Here is a 16,045-nt window from a genome sequence, read left to right as displayed (position 1 = left end):
TGTGTGTGTCTGTCTGTCTGTCTGGTGGCCTACAATGAAAATCTGTACAAATGTGAACAGTTTGTCTCCAGGGGAGAGCCCTGGGATTTGATTTCCTGTTTTTGGCTCTGTAAGCTAACGTGTATGTGCTCCTGGACAGCCCTCTGCTTTGAGAGTATGAGACCAAGTGTCTTGTGTTCCACAGCAGTAACCTCTTTAGCTAATGGCGTGTGTGTGTGTGTGGGAGGGAGTGTTGATGGGCTCTGAAAGAAGTCTTGTCTTGTACATTTCACTGAATGAAGGCTGCCCATGACCTAGAGCTTGATTGTGGGAGGTGAGGAGCATATATGGCTGAAAGACAATTGCATAGTGGGGAAAAAAATTAGGAAATCCTTACATTTGTCTTGGTTAGGCAGGAAACAGAGATGTCCATAGAAGAAGAGGGAGCTCATCAGCATGTTTTATTAACAGTTAATGGAAGAAAATTAATGCTAATTTATTCTTCATATACACCATGCAATTTGTTAGAAAAGTAAAAGAATAGTTTGAAATTCTTTGGTCAATTGATGGATTCCTATGTTCAGGGCATAGAAATGAAACTCAACATCAAGCAGACAAATACCCAAGCCCACAGGCTACATAAATGCTGAATAAAACCAGCTCTACAATGGAACTCTGAAAAGCGACGGGGTAAGAAGCCTAATGAATGATTGAATATGACCTTAGCAAAATCCCTGGAGTGTTGTTGAAAGATCATTCATTTCCAGCTTAGATGTCAAGATGGGCTCCAGTAACCAGGAAAAAAGAGAGCTTGAGTCAGTACTTACTGAGTTTTAAAAATCTTTTGCAACACAGTGTATTAGACTGATCATTAAAAGGGCTTCTCTAGCTGAATTTTGAGCTGTCACTATAGTTTAGGCCCGGGGAAATAAACTTAAAAAGATAGGAATAATTCCTAAGACATGAATGTATCAATATCCTATCCTGCTTTTCTGGAGTAGGACTTCAAAAACTGAGATGTATAGGCTGGCAGAATGTACTTTTGTCATGCTGATACCATTGTAAAAAAGACTTAAACTAGGAGATCAATTGAGCCCTAAAGTATTTGCAAATTACTTGCCTAGCTTGTTAGAAGAAGAAATAAAAAGCCAAAATCTACATTTTTGTTTTCAAAAGAAATGATTTCTTTGTTTCCTGAAGAGATGAGAAATGATAAATTCTTCCATGTTATATTTTTACGTACGTATTTTTATTACAGTACCGTATCAACAAATGATAAGTATTTTAGTGAGTGATCTTTATTGTTCATAGTATCTGGAAGCGTCTTAAGAAAAGCAAATCTAATACATCTGTTTTCTCAAATATGTAAAAATTTACACATGATCCAGCAATTAGCATATCGTGTATATTTCTGAGTAGCTTAGGAAAAATATGAAACTACTCTGGTTGAATAAGGGGACTGTGAACTGTATTTCTCAATTTTCATTAATATATTACAGATCAGGCAGCTTATCATCGATGATAGCAGAATCGAAATGGCATTGGGATGGCTGTAGTTCCCCAGCTTTTGCCTGCCTTACTGCTGCAAAGAGGAGAGAATTGTTGGGAGGAAGAGGCTAAATGTAGAAGAGTGTGGGTGCTGTCAGTTCACATTTTCCTCCTAACCCTTCTGCTAATAGGAAAATGTCAGGCCTTTGTTCCCATCTAATTTTAGTACATCCTGGCTAAAAAAATGTTAGGATGAAAAAATGTTAGGATGATTTCCAACCATGGAACTTTGAGGGGTGGGGTAGGGGAAGGAAGAGTGGAGGAAAGAACAGTTTATACTCCATATCCGTCTGCCTTTCTGCAACAGCAGCTAGCCCCTACTCTGTTGATTTGGGTAATGAAATAAATTTAGATGCATTGAAGCAGTGATAATTAGGTTTTCCTTCTATGTTCTCAGTAAGAAGCCTAGTTGGTTTCTGAATGGGAAAAGTCATAATATGGTATTTAATGAAACATACCTGGCGGAATTAAAGAGCTGTACGCAAGCTTTGGAAGAAAGGCCTGAAATTGTGAGTGAAAACTACATGTGGTGCTATGTATAAATAGAACCTTTGAGATGCATTTGTATTTCAGGGAAGCTGCTTTTATACTGTTATTGTGAATGAGAGTAATATTTTGATTTTTAAGAATCAGTCATAAGCAAGGCACACAAGGCTGAGCTGTTTATCCCCTCTGTAAACCCAACAGGCCTAGAGGGAAAGCCCAGATTCAGGGAGAGAGCCAGTTGGATCAAACAATTGATAATATAGTTTGTTCAAGAGATAGGACAGAATTATTGGCTTTGTAGTTGAAACTACCAATTGTTGTGGTTGTTATTTGATTAAAAAGTAATTAACTGAATTAAACTAAAAGGGCAATTCTGAATACTGGAGCTCACTACGAAATAAGCTGTCTTCAGTATTCAGTTAGTGAGCTAAGGTATCCTGTTGGAATTTGTATGATGAAGACATTATGTAGCAGAAGTAAGATCATTTCATTATTTGCAATGAATTAAGCAGATTATTTTCTGAACTTGAAATTCAGTTGAATTTATTTTGGTTCCTTTCATTTTATAACAGCAGGTAATTTGTTAAAATCTATTAAGCAATAGAATAGATGTCAAATAAATGATTTTTAAAAATATTTAATTTTGGAGAAAAAATGATTAGACCTAGCCAAGTTACTTTCCTTTTCTGGTCTTCAGTTTTTCTCTCCATAAAACAGGGGCACTTAGTGATATTTAACATTGTGTATCCTTGTTAGCTCATGTTGCCATAATAAAATACCATGAATTTGGTGGCTTAAACAACAGAAATTTATTTCTAGAAAGTGAGTTCTGGAGGCTAGAATTCCAAGATCATCGTGCTGGCAAGGTATATTTTATTTTAAGGCCTCTTCTCTAGGCTTGTAGGTGGGTGACATCTATGTGTGTCTACATGACTTCTTTGTGTGCAATGGCGTTGGAGGAGAGAGAGCGCATAAGCTCTCTGGTGTCTCTTCTTATAAAGAGCACTAACCCCAGCCGGGCATGGTGGCTCACATCTGTAATCCCAGTACTTTGGGAGGCCAGGGAGGGCAGATTACCCTAGGTCAGTAGTTTAAACCAGCCTGGCCAACATGGTGAAACCCCGTGTCTACTAAAAATACAAAAATTAGCCAGGCCTGGTGGCACAAACCTGTAGTCCCAGCTACTTGGGAGGCTGAGGCAGGAGAATTGCTTGAACCTGGGAGGTGAGTTTGCAGTGAGCCAAGATCACACCACTGCACTCCAGCCTGGGTGACAGAGCGAGACTCCATCTCAAAACAAAAACAAAAACAAAATAAAGGTCACTAACCTCATCCTGAGGGCCTCACTCTCATGGCCTCATCTAACCCTAATTATTTCACAAAGGCCCCATCTCCAAATACCATCACGTTGAGGGTAGGGTTAGGGCTTCAATATGTGGATCGTAGGGGAAACCAACATTTACTCCATAATACTCCTGAAATCAATTGAGGCTTAGAAAAAGCCCTACAAAATAGGCTTCTAGAATAGCTGTCCCTTGGTATGCACGAGGGATACTGGGACCACCTGCTTATAACCAAATCTATACATAGGTGAGTTTTGCATCCCAAGAATATTGGATTATCGATCTGAGTTTGGTTGAAAAAAGCCAAGTATAAGTGGACCCACATAGTTCAAACCCATGTTGTTCAAGGGTCGACTGTATAGATGGGGAGATTAAATACTCCATTTGCTAACTCTCAGTTGTTAGGTAACTTGAAGGTTCTTTTAAACCAAGGTATCTGTACTCATATATATATGTACATAAGATATTTGAAGCAGTCAGATAGATGAGTATTCAATCTAAAAAAAACCTTTGTCTATGTTTTCTTAAACTTTGTATTTGAGTATTGTCACTGATATCTATTTGATAAGTTTGTATACATTTGACCAAAGGGGTTTTTTTTTTTTTCTTCGAGACAGAGTCTCACTCTGTCGCCCAGGTTGGAGTGCAATGGTGCGATCTTGGCTCACTGCAAGCTCTGCCTCCCGGGTTCAAGCGATTCTCCTGCCTCAGCCTCCCGAGTAGCTGGGACTACAGGCGCCCGCCACCACCCCTGGCTAATTTTTTGTATTTTTAGTAGAGACGAGGTTTCACCGTGTTAGCCAGGATGGTCTCGATCTCCTGACCTCGTGATCTGCCCGCCTCGGCCTCCCAAAGTGCTGGGATTACAGGCGTGAGCCACCGCGCCTGGCCTATTTTTTTTTTTTTTAGATAGGGTCTCTCTCTGTCACCCAGTCACCCAGGCTGGAGTACAGTGGTATGATCATGACTCACTGCAGCCTTGACCTCCCAGGCTTAAGTGATCCTCCTGCTTCAGCCTCCCTAGCAGCTGGGGCTACAGGTGCATGCCACCATGTCAGGCTAATTTTCCTATTTTTTGTAGAGATGGGGTCTCACTATGTTGCCTAGGCTGGTCTTGAACTCCTGAGCTCAAGTGATCCTCCTGCCTCAGCCTCTCAAAGTATTGAGATGACCAACGTGAGCCACCGTGCCTGGCCTAGAGATATCCAAGAAAGTTAGGAATTTACATGTTATTGTTTAGTCCACTTCCATTTTTATATATAGAAAGATTGAGATCAAGACTGGGCCTTAGGAAAATTGTGATAATTTGAGGAGTCTCCCCAGTATGGTTCTTTTTTGACACAAGACACAAACTACACACAGATGACCTAATTTGCCACTCTAAGATGAGTATAGTATATGGGTATAGTATATGGGTCTGCCATTCTTTTTTTTTTTTTGAGATGGAGTCTCGCTCTGTTGCCCAGGCTGGAGTGCAGTGGCGCGATCTCGGCTCACTGCAAGCTTCGTCTCCTGGGTTCACGCCATTCTCCTGCCTCAGCCTCCTCAGTAGCTGGGACTACAGGTGCCTGCCACCATGCCCGGCTACTTTTTTTGTATTTTTTTTTAGTAGAGACAGGGTTTCACCATGTTAGCCAGGATGGTCTTGATCTCCTGACCTCGTGATCCACCCACCTCGGCCTCCCAAAGTGCTGGGATTACAGGCGTGAGCCACCGTGCCCAGCCCTTGCCCTTCTTATATATAGTATGCTGTATATACTACAGTATATATAGTATATGGGTCTGCCCTTCTTATGCCCTGTGTCTCTCCAGGCTACTGTCAGTTTGTCTCTGTAACTGCTTATTTCCCCAGTGAAACAGAAGTATGTTACAGGTGATAGCAAAGTACCTTCTGTATAGTAGGTACTTAAGGTTGGTTTCCCTTCCCTACATTTCTTTGAAACAGCTTGGAGAGAGAAGCAGTGGTTTAGACCGTGCATATTAGGAATGTGAATATTAAGTGAGAAATGTAAAGCAGCTTAGCGGGATTGCTGGCACACACCAAGGCCAAATCAGTGTTCTTTCCTCCAAGGACCCTTCTTCCCATGGAGCTAATATGTTTAATTGTTTGAGATTTTACCCCTCAGTGCCACAGTTTTAGTATATTCAGTTCCATTGTAGGCATTTGTGTTCTAGGAGTGATTAAATGAGTGAAGAGAGGAGGAGTGCTAGATAAGTGAGAGGGAAAGTTTAGGTAGGCCTTTCAGAACTTCTTAGAAATCATACTGTGTAGCTTCTTCTTTAATCTCTAGCTAGCGCTGGTGCTGAAGCACTTATTTATTTTTTTGATAGACCAAGTCTAACTGTATTGCTTGGCTGGAGTCAGACTCCTGGTCTCAAGCAGTCCTTCTGCCTCAACCTCTTAAGTAGCTGGGACTCCTGAGCGGTACACTGTGCTGGGCTTGAAGTACCTTTTTTTTTTTTTCAGTCATTTAAGAAATGAGGATCAGATATTGGCCGGGTGTGGTGGCTCACGCCTGTAATCCCAGCACTTTAGGAGGCCGAGACGGGCAGATCACGAGGTCAGGAGATCGAGACCATCCTGGCTAACACGGTGAAACCCTGTCTCTACTAAAAATACAAAAAAATTAGCCGGGTGTGGTGGCGGGCGCCTGTAGTCCCAGCTACCGGGAGGCTGAGGCAGGAGAATGGCATGAACCCAGGAGGCAGAGCTTGCAGTGAGCCGAGATAGTGTGCCACTGCACTCCAGCCTGGGCGACTGAGTGAGACTCTATCTCAAAAAAAAAAAAAAAAAAAAAAAAAGAAATGAGGACCAGATAGTATAATGCCAGATTTTCATGAAATGTCCTTTATGATGTGTCAGCAGAGACTAAGAATACCCCTCGGATTTAGATCGTTATCTGTTTTAAGTGGTAATATATATATATTTTTTTTGGAGACAGGGTCTCACTATGTCACCCAGGTTGGAGTGCAGTGGTGCAGTCATGGCTCATTGCAGCTTCAACCTCCTGGGCTCAAGTGATCCTCCAACCTCAGCCTCCATAGTAGGTGGGACCACAGGCACATGCCACCACACCCAGCTATTTTTTGTAATTTTTGTAGAGACAGGGTTTCGCCATGTTACCCAGGCTGGTCTCGAACTCTTGGCCTCAAGCAGTCCTCCCGCCTTAGCCTCCCAAAGTGCTGGGATTATAGGTGTGAGCCACTGCATCCGGCCTCAGTAATTATTCACTAAGAAATGTAGGTATGGTGGGGGAAAATGTTAATGTGGGTGCATTTGAATTGAAACCAAATGGACAAGGATATGGTATACCTTCCTTCATTAGGTCTGAGTGCCAAGGCATTATTCCAAGTGATATCAGACAAAGGAACCAAGAGCATGTCCCTGTAGGATCATGCATTAGGAAGCTGGTAGCACTGGATTTAATGAAAGTGTTGAATTGGATTTGGGTCTTGGCCATTTAGGAAGCAGTGGCCTGATATTTTATAATTGATTTTTACTTTGCATCATCCAGATTTGATATCCTTGATCAGTGATTCAGGTTTATTTCCTTTGCTGTAAGTTAACAGTGCCATTCACGGTTTGATGTTGAGTAATACTTTAGTTTATCTGATTTGTCCTTAGTTTATACTAGAATTGACAGTGTAGTGTGTAAAATGTATGGTGAATCAGTTGTTTATGCTACTCTAGAAAACATTTGGTTTGGCTCGGCTCGGTGGCTTACACCTGTAATCCTAGCACTTTGGGAGGCTGAGGCGGGCAGATTATTTGAGCTCAGGAGTTCAAGATCAGCCTCAGCAACACGGTGAAACCCCGTCTCTACTAAAATACAAAAAATTAGCCGGGAGTGGCGGTGTGCACATGTAGTCCCAGCTACTCAAGAGGCCAAGGCAGGAGAATTGCTTGAAGCCGGGAGGTGGAGGTTGCAGTGAGCTGAGATCATGCCACTGCACTCCAGCCTGGGCGACAGAGTGAGACTCTATCTCCAAAAAAAAAGAAAAAAAAAAAGAAAAAACAAACAAAAGAAAACATTTGGTTTTTCAGGTTTGTTTATTTCTTTAACCTTTTTATTGGTGGTTATATGACTATCTCAATGTCTAGAATGCTTAGTATCACTATAGACATGTTGGCCAGAGCCATATTGCTTTCTCTAGTTAATCCTAGAGGGCTTTAGTCTTTTAACCATTTTAAGAAAGTTCTACAGAGTTGAGGTCAATATGATATGATGTACCTCTTTAGGACAGAACAGAATCAAAGCTTCGGTTCTTTATGTTAGGTAGTTTAACAGTACAGTGGTTGACTAACCTGGTTTTGATCAAGGTGTTTTTTTTGCTTTTTGTCCCTTGTAAAAGTTAAGAGAAGCTGTAAACTAGTAATTAAAATAGTAAGCCAACTTCTCATTCATATCAATTCTTTCATAGTATAGGTACAGTTAAACCTATAGCTGCAGGTTACGCACGTACAAAATCAGCAAGGCTAGTCTCTCTTAGAACAGTCATGGGTATGAATTCAAACAAAAGATCTTTGCTTTTGGTTAATATAATAGATTGACAAACTGCTGAGGAGAGTTAAGAAATTCACAGGCTAGTATGTAGGCTAAATGTTCTTTTCATACTGCTCCCAGGAATGTTCTGCCTTTTAGAACTAGAGGCAGATTTCTTTTCTTGACATTTTAAATCCAAAGGATTCAGCCTTTAGATTGGGTTTTTAAGCTCTGTGAAATCACCAACTGTATCTAGTTTTAGTTTCCTTTCTACCTAATGAAAATGAAATTTACTCAGTTTCATTTTTAGGGGGAAAGGCAGGAGAGCAGTAGCTTTGAGCATATCACTAGGGATGAATTCAAAATCGATTTTTCTTGAGGCAGTGACTTATGGCAGATAGTTGACAAGAGAAAAATTAAGTTTTGAGCTTATATCTCAAATACTGAATGTGAATTCCACTAAAGAATATTTAAGAAAAAAAAGTTGAAATGGTTTCATTTAAAGATGGTAACATAAACATTTAGCCTGGTCTACAGTTGAAATATTTTCTAGATTAAATGCAATTTATAATATAGCAATATGAAAATACTGTAATTTGTTTTTAGATGTTTTTGGTGGGGTAACTGAAGCAAACTAGGAAACTCACCATGTTATAATGATAATAATTAGAGTCTACTTCATGTAAGATCATAAACAGATGCTTTTGAACCTTAGTATTAGAATAATAAAATAGGTTTAATAAGTTTTACTTATGCCATTTACTTTGAATGTAGATAGTGAAAAGCCTTTCTTACACTTTTTTAAAGCTTTTTATTTACCATACATAAACTTTTAAATGTTTGTTATTCATGCTTGTGTTTTCTTGTAGCACATAATACCAGTAGTTACTATTAACTTTGAAAAAAAAATATGAAGTTGAAATAAGTTTTAACTGTTGCTCTGTTCTTTTTAGCTTACTTTACCAGAACTCTTCCATCCAGTGAGTTGCAAGCGTGACATTTGCTGTGTTTTCAGCACCTGCCAACTTGGAAAGCAGGGTTTGTGTTCAGGACTTAGGCTCACAACCCATACTTTGTGGTGCACAATGCTGGCCCAGCTGGCATGCTTTCGTACCTCAATGGTGCTAGACAGTCAGTTACAAAGCTGTGTGGCTTCACATGCACTGATCTCAATAGTCATTCCTCTTCAAGCTGCTTTCAACTCTTTATTTTGTATCAAAGGAGTGGGATTGGTATTATTAAACTCATTGCTGAGGTTATTTTTCAGTGAAAATAAATTGTTTTATTTAGTTCTTGGATCAAAGAGTAATTTTGTCCTCAGGAACCAAATACCTCTTTAAAAAGGTGTGTGTGTATATATATGTATCATGTATGTATGTATGTATGTATGTATATACACACATGCATGATTCCAGCCAGAGCTATAATTCATTTCTTATTTTCATCAGTGGATACAAAGGACAGGAAAGAACAGAGGGATTAATGTGTCATGTGATCCCTACATGCTAATGTAGGTAGGGTTATTAGTTGTAGCTGGACAAAGATGTGGGAAAATTTACAGAACTTTTCTTTCTGAGTAAGACATGAAAATTGCCCCGATGATAGGTTCAGATTTTTTATTTCCATCTATAACCAGAAACTTCTTATATTTTCCAAGGAAGTATATTTTGCTAACATATTTCCAGTCACCTATCTTTTTGAAAATACTTAAGGTGGACTTGGTGTTGTCTGTCTTCTCATAATTTATTATAAGCAATTTTAAAAAGGTTCTGCTTTAAAAAAGATCTTTTCAAATGTAGAAAGAACAGTGTGAAATGTGAATGACTGGCTTTTAATACAAGGGTTGTGACAAAGAGGCAGTGGCTTTTGGAAGCCAAATAAAGGGGTGAATACACGTGCATCTGCATACTGCTGTGTCCAGTGTATAACGTTTGGCGTTTGTTTAGTTCACTTGTTAGTCTGAAAAGGATAGTATGTTATTCTCTCAAACCAGTTTATAATTTTTTAGTGATAAGCTCTTTTTACAACCATACATACAGATAGATTTGATGGGAAAAATTGAACATTTGCTAGTACTTGCTCAAGCCTCAAAGCTCAGCTCTTTGTTTGAACGTCACATTTATCTGGTTCTAAAGGCATAAAAATAAAACACCCACTAACTACCTAAGACACTCCTTAGTGCATATCAAAACCCAACCTTTACCCTCGTCTGCACAAATGTGCTTAGGTGAATACTTTTATTAGCTTGTTGATACAAGTTATAGTAGGTTACACCCTTAATAAAACACACCCTTATTGTCATCCTGTTGCTTAAGAGCTTTAAACTTGTAATAGGGGAGCTCTCTAATATAGAATGATACTCAATTTCTATCTCCCAGGCAGTTTTGAGTGGAAGTGTGTTGCATACCTTACACACAAGTGTGCCTCTATTTGGTAGTCCTCCTTTGGGAGAACTAGGATTGCTGTGTTTTATCCCTGGCTTTCATATATTTTGTTTGTTTTTTTATTTTTTTTGAGACAGAGTCTTTTTCTGTCGCCCAGGCTGGAGTGCAGTGGCGTGATCTTGGCTCACTGCAACCTCTGCCTCTCAGGATCAAATGATTCTCCTGCCTCAGACTCCTGAGTAGCTGAGATTACAGGTGTCTGCCACCATGCCTGGCTAATTTTTGTATTTTTAATAGAGATGGGGTTTCACCATGTTGGCCAGGCTAGTCTCAAACTCCTGACCTCAAGTGATCGCCCGCCTTGGCCTCCTAAAGTGCTGGGATTACAGGCGTGAGCCACTGTGCCGGGCCGTCATATATTGGTCTTGACGTAAAAGACTGCAAGTAATCCCTGCATTTTATATTTCCCAGGGTGTTCTCTGGCTTAAAAAGGTTAGCGTTGGTTGATGATAATGGAAAAGTTACAAGTAATAGTTTTTAGATTATTTATGGATTTATTCCCAAATTGGCCTATGAATTTGCATTTAGGTGTCTGGTTGTGTGCAAAATCTGGTTTTGATTTGGTTTTGACCATTTCGGATTGAACAAAGATAGACAGTTTAGCTCCATGTCCCCGCCCCATTGCAGCTTTTACATAGCTTTAAATCCAGAGTTCTACGTTTTTAGCTACTCTTCTGAATTGAGCAGAACTCTAATATAACAACAACCTTTTGGGTAGAATTTTTTCATAGTAAAGAACTATGGAGCTGAGCACTAAGAAGTGAGGGTGTTTTATAATATAGCTGTAGGATTATTATATAATGGGGGAAGAGCCTATAGTATGGAAGGTTAAGTGTGACACAGGTCTTAATGTATGTATATCTTTTTAGCCTTTGGAGATACAAATCTAGAAAGTGAGAAGTAACTATTTATTGGTTAATAGCATAACTTCTTAAGCAAGTATATTAGTTCTAGACAGCCTCAAGAAAGCCTCAGAACCAGAAAAACAGGCTGCTTTAGGTTGGAAAGGAGGTGTTACAGCAGAGGAACTGGCCATGACCACCATCCTTGGAATGTGAAACGCAAATCATCCTGAAAGCAACAAGAATAATGGTTGTAATAATTGTTTCCAGGCCTGGGACCCTGCATCTTGTTTTTTAAGTTGACCTGATGAACTAGTAATTTTGTAGGAATAAACTGAATGTTTGCCAGCAGGAGTCACTCTAGGCTTCCTAATAAAACGTTAGTAAATTAAACTGTCCTTAAAGCTCTCAAAGGCTGAGGTGATTGTGTGATATCAGATGGCTTTAGGGAAACACTCTTTTCGTTAAGCATAGCAGCATTCTTAGATTATTCCTTGGGCCTTCTTTTGTTCACCATCGGTTCTTGGATCTTGTTCAAGATTGGTCCTTAATGCATTTTTAAAAAGCAACGTATATGGGTAAGGATATCAATATCTTAGTATTCTTTATTCTGTATGTTAGCTCATTTTGGCTTTCTTAGGATGAACTGACTCTATCCCACATCATGTAACTTGAAATAAATAGACTCATATCCTTTCCACTGATTGCTGTCCATTCTAATCATGCAGCAGAACTCAGTGGAGTGAGCTGTAGTGTGAAGAGATGTCAGTTCATACTTTTCTGAAAAGAATGGATCCAGTATGATGATATTCTGAAATATTTCAGCAATAGCCATGAAATATAATAGTTTCCCAAGCGCACAAAACTCAAGAAGTTAATTGTTCATTTATGTTTGATACTGGGATTGAAACATTGGATTAAAACCAATTAAATGTTCCTAGAAGCAACAGAAAAAGTTTCCTTATTTATGAATAGAACCATTCAAATGGCGCAGACACAATCCATGTAAAGTGATGAAGTGTTTTGTTTTTTTGGCAAAGGAGAACACAAAACAGGCATAGGGAGTTTTAAAAAACCTTCTCTTTAAAACTCGCTTTTTGGATACAAGGTCAATAAAATAACACACCAGTAGGAAGGAGTAATGGGAAATCTAGGGCTTCACTTCACAAGGAAAACAATCCCCCTCCCCCAGGTGAGCAGCACAATGAAAATACTCTGCTTATTCTATCAGGGTTACATTCCTGAACTTAAGTCAACATCCTAAGTTACAGAACTAAACATGCTTTGCCTCTGCTTAGCAACCACAAATCCTTCCTTCGCCAGTTGCATGTATTTTGGATGTGGCTTCTGAAGTACACAGTCTCAGCGCCCCGAGTTAGGAAACTTGCGCTTTATTTTCCCAAAGTGTGACACTTCAAGGTCCCCCCTCCCCAACCCCACCCGCCCGCTGTCCTGCACGCCACTGAAGTGATCGTTTCTTTTAAACCTCGGCATCTAACAACCCGGAAGCTGGACGCCTGAAGCCTATGCGGCCCAGCGTTTTCATCCCGGCTTGTGCGGGGGGCGGGGAGAGAAGCCCGTAGGGCCCCTGGCGCGGGGCCCGGGCAGCCGCGGTGGCGCGGCCCAGGCCCGGGGCCACTTCCCGCGTCCCGGGGCCTCGCAGGCGCGAGCGCGGCGAGCGGCGCGCGGCTGAGCCCGCAGGACGCCCTCTAGCCCCGCCGGCGGCGCGCCGCGAGTCCCTCACTCCCCGCCCATCGGCGGCTGCGCGCACTGCACACTCGCCTGCCGCCGCCGCACGCCGCCGCACGCCGCCTGCCTCCTGCACGCCGCCGCCGCGCCTAGTGCCCGGGCCCGCGACGCCGCCCGCTAAGCGCCGGGCCGAGTTCACGCAGCCGCGGTCGGGCGGCCCCGCGGCGGCGGCGGGTGCGGGCGGCCTGGCCGGTGCCGGTTAAAGGGACGAGTTGCAAACACTTCAGGAAGTGACAAGTCGATTTCCTCCTCCCCGGGAGCCGCTCGTACAAAGCGCTCGGCGCCGGCAGGCGAGCGTGCGCGCGGCGGACGCGCGGCGGGCACCCCGGACGACTTGGCGAGCGCTGGCGGTGACGGCGCGGGGTCCGCGCCCGGAGCGCCCCGCCGCTCACAGTAAGCGACCCCGGGCCGGGCGGCGGCGGCGGTGGCCGGGGGGCTGGCCCCGAGCGAGGTCCGGGCCGTGTGCGTCCCGGCCGCCGGCTGGAGGGAGCCCGGCTCGCGTGCGCAATGGGCTTGCCTTTTTTTTTCTTTTTTCCTAATGTTGCTGGTTTCCTTTTTTCTGCCTTGTTTCGCCTTTGGGTTGGGTCGGGCGGTTTCTCCGGGCGCTCGGTCTCGCCCCTGATGCAGGCGTGAGACTTGTCAGAGCACAGGCATGGGGAGGAACAAGCCTGGCTGCGGCGGAAAAGTCTGCGCTCCCCAGGCCAGGGCGGGCGGGCGCGCGCGGGTACTGCTGCGCCCGGGGGTGTCCTCTCCGCGTCTCGACTTGAGCCCTGACTAGCCGCTGCGGAGGAGGCGCGGAGTCTCGGGAGCCGGGCGGCCCCATTCGCCTCGAAGTTCCCGCATCGTTTGCAGACAACTCTTTTGTTCGCGGAAGTTTGCACCCGCCACCTCCGGGGTGCGGGAGCGAGGCGGCGGGCTCCGCTGCTGCTGGACTGTCCGGGGCGGTCAGGATGGGGGTGAGGGGGCATTCTGTCCCGGGCGGGGGAAGCCCGCGGGGAGGCTACGGCTGGGGCTTGCGGAGTGGGGGCGTCCGCGCCGGCGTGGCTTTTGCACATGGCGAGAAGGGCCGTCCGGCACAGGCACACTGGTCGAGTCACATTTTTGCTAGTCTTGGATTTTGCAAGCCCGTGGGAGTCAGGTTCCCCGCTCAGGGTTTCTCTTGGGGCAGAGACGAAAGAAACGAGGACACCCGGAATCCAGGGAGGGTTTGCGGTTTGTGTTGTCCTAAGTGTGTTATCTCTCCCCCCGCCCCCCACCTTGTCCCCCAGCCCCCAGCTCTCCACCCCCGTCTTCGGACTTGGGGAACAATGCTCGTAGTACGGGCCGGGGCGCCGCAGCAGCGACGAACCGCGCGGACAGGTTTGTCCGGGTCCCTCGCGTTCGGACGCCCCCTGAAGCCGAGCTCCTTCTATCTGACCGCCCGGGCTCATTAACACGTACTGTACTTAGGACGATGGTGAACAAAGAAAAGCTCTTTGCAGCGTTTGATGAATGGGATTCTGCCTCCTATAGGCCACACTACAAGTCTTCCATACGGTACAATCTCCGGACTCGGTGGTGTTAGGAAAGTGGCCCCCGGAATGGCTTGCATTGCGGGTCTGGGATCCTGGGGTGGGCATTTGTGCCGCCGCCTTCGCCGCCGCGCTCGCCTTGCAGGAGCGGGTGCAGATGGAGCCAGGCTGACGGTTGTTCAACAGGAACAAATGTTTGTTCAATTGTTGGATGGTGGAGAAAAGGGACTGTTTCCTATTGACTGCTGCAGGAGTTGGAATGGCATTGTTTATTGGCCTGGGAAGCCAAGCAAGCGTCTTGTGCTGCTTACAACATATTAGCAGACTTCCAAATGACATGCTAGCATATGTGTTCCCAGCAGTCCCCACCGGCTGGCAGGGAGATTCCTCCTTGCTCCAGATCCTGGACTCGTTTAAAAGATGCCACCTGGTTTGAGGACTTGGGAAGGAATGGAGTCAGCCGACCAGGTGAAACTCACTGTTCCTTATTAGGCCAGGTTTTGGTTTCATTTTAATTTATCTATTTAAGAGTAACTTGTGTCAGTTACAGTTTTGACATTGAATTGCAGGTCTACAGGGTCCCCTCCCCCGCCTTTAGCTGTGGACTACAGAAACAGCCACTTGTCCCAATTGATAGTCCCATTCAGTAGGAGAAGGTTTGGCTCAGGATTGGTAGCCCTTGACTCTGTCTGCACTTGGCTGTCACCCATCATGCGACCTGGGAGTCTGCCGATCCAGCTTCCAGGCGCTTTTTCAGGTTAAAAAGCTAAGGAGAGGCGTGGGGAAGGCCTGTATTTTTTTCTTCCAAACGTTCCTTCAGAGAACGAGGCGATTTAAATTCAAATAATGTTGTTCAACGACTTCCTATTTTCTTCTGAGAAGGTGAGATTCATGTGCAGTCATTTTGATATCAAAGACAAGTTTTTAAATAGAAACTAGCAACCTCACCGCTGCAGAAGTGGACTTGAATGTTCCAGTCTTCTCAGGACAAAGTAGAGAGCATTCCACTGTCTTGGTTCATAATGTTTTAAATCAGTTTCCCTCTTCTCTTTTCAACGTGGAGTATGTTGCACATAGCATTTTGGAAGTACATAAAGTTCTTTTGGAAAGAGCTTTATGATACCTTATTGTCATCGTGGTGGTTACGCTTAATTGACATTTTATGGGAAGTCCTGGTATTTCCTGGGCTCTTTCTGTTTCCATCTTTTAGTCTTTCTCTTCCCCCTTGTATATTCTCTCACTGCCCCACTAGTCTCCCCATCCTCCCTATAGAAGCCTAGTGGGCTTGGGTTCCTTTAAGCGGGTCCAGTGAGCAGGCGTCTGACCCTTGATTGAAGCTCAGGAAGGGCCAGCCTGCTCTCCTCCCCTTCTGGAGGCCAGAGAGGAGAGAGCTGTGTTTAAATATTAGGAGCTGGCAGCAGGGGACGCTGCGGAGCTCTTTTAAAAAGCACACTCTTCTCACCCGCCGCTCGATGCCTTGGGCCCTGAAAACTGAGCTCTGGGCCCACCTTCGGATTGTTCAGTTGATGTTTTATTTGGGCAGCATGACTTTCTGCAGTTAAGTTGAGCATTGTATGGAAAACTTTTCTGTTCCTGCCCTTAAATAAAAAGACTGAAATAAGCAAATACTCAGATCGGCACAACCCCCATCATTACCAG

General features: G+C 43.8%; 1 protein-coding gene across 2 annotated transcripts in view; it reads left to right on the top strand.

Moving 5' to 3' along the window:
- EEF1AKMT2 (EEF1A lysine methyltransferase 2) overlaps window positions 1-12,071 on the top strand; it is a 48,236-nt gene extending 36,165 nt beyond the window's left edge. For both annotated transcript variants that reach the window (XR_010127486.1, XM_063670372.1), the window contains exon 7: window positions 8,794-12,071. The gene's annotated coding sequence lies outside the window, so the exon portion shown is untranslated. The remainder of the gene's footprint in view (window positions 1-8,793) is intronic.
- The last annotated feature ends 3,974 nt before the right edge of the window (window positions 12,072-16,045 follow it).

This window comes from Pongo pygmaeus, chromosome 8 (assembly GCF_028885625.2).
Source record: "Pongo pygmaeus isolate AG05252 chromosome 8, NHGRI_mPonPyg2-v2.0_pri, whole genome shotgun sequence".
In the NCBI taxonomy this organism is placed as follows: Eukaryota; Metazoa; Chordata; class Mammalia; order Primates; family Hominidae; genus Pongo; species Pongo pygmaeus.
This window is presented reverse-complemented; position numbering and strand designations above follow the sequence as displayed.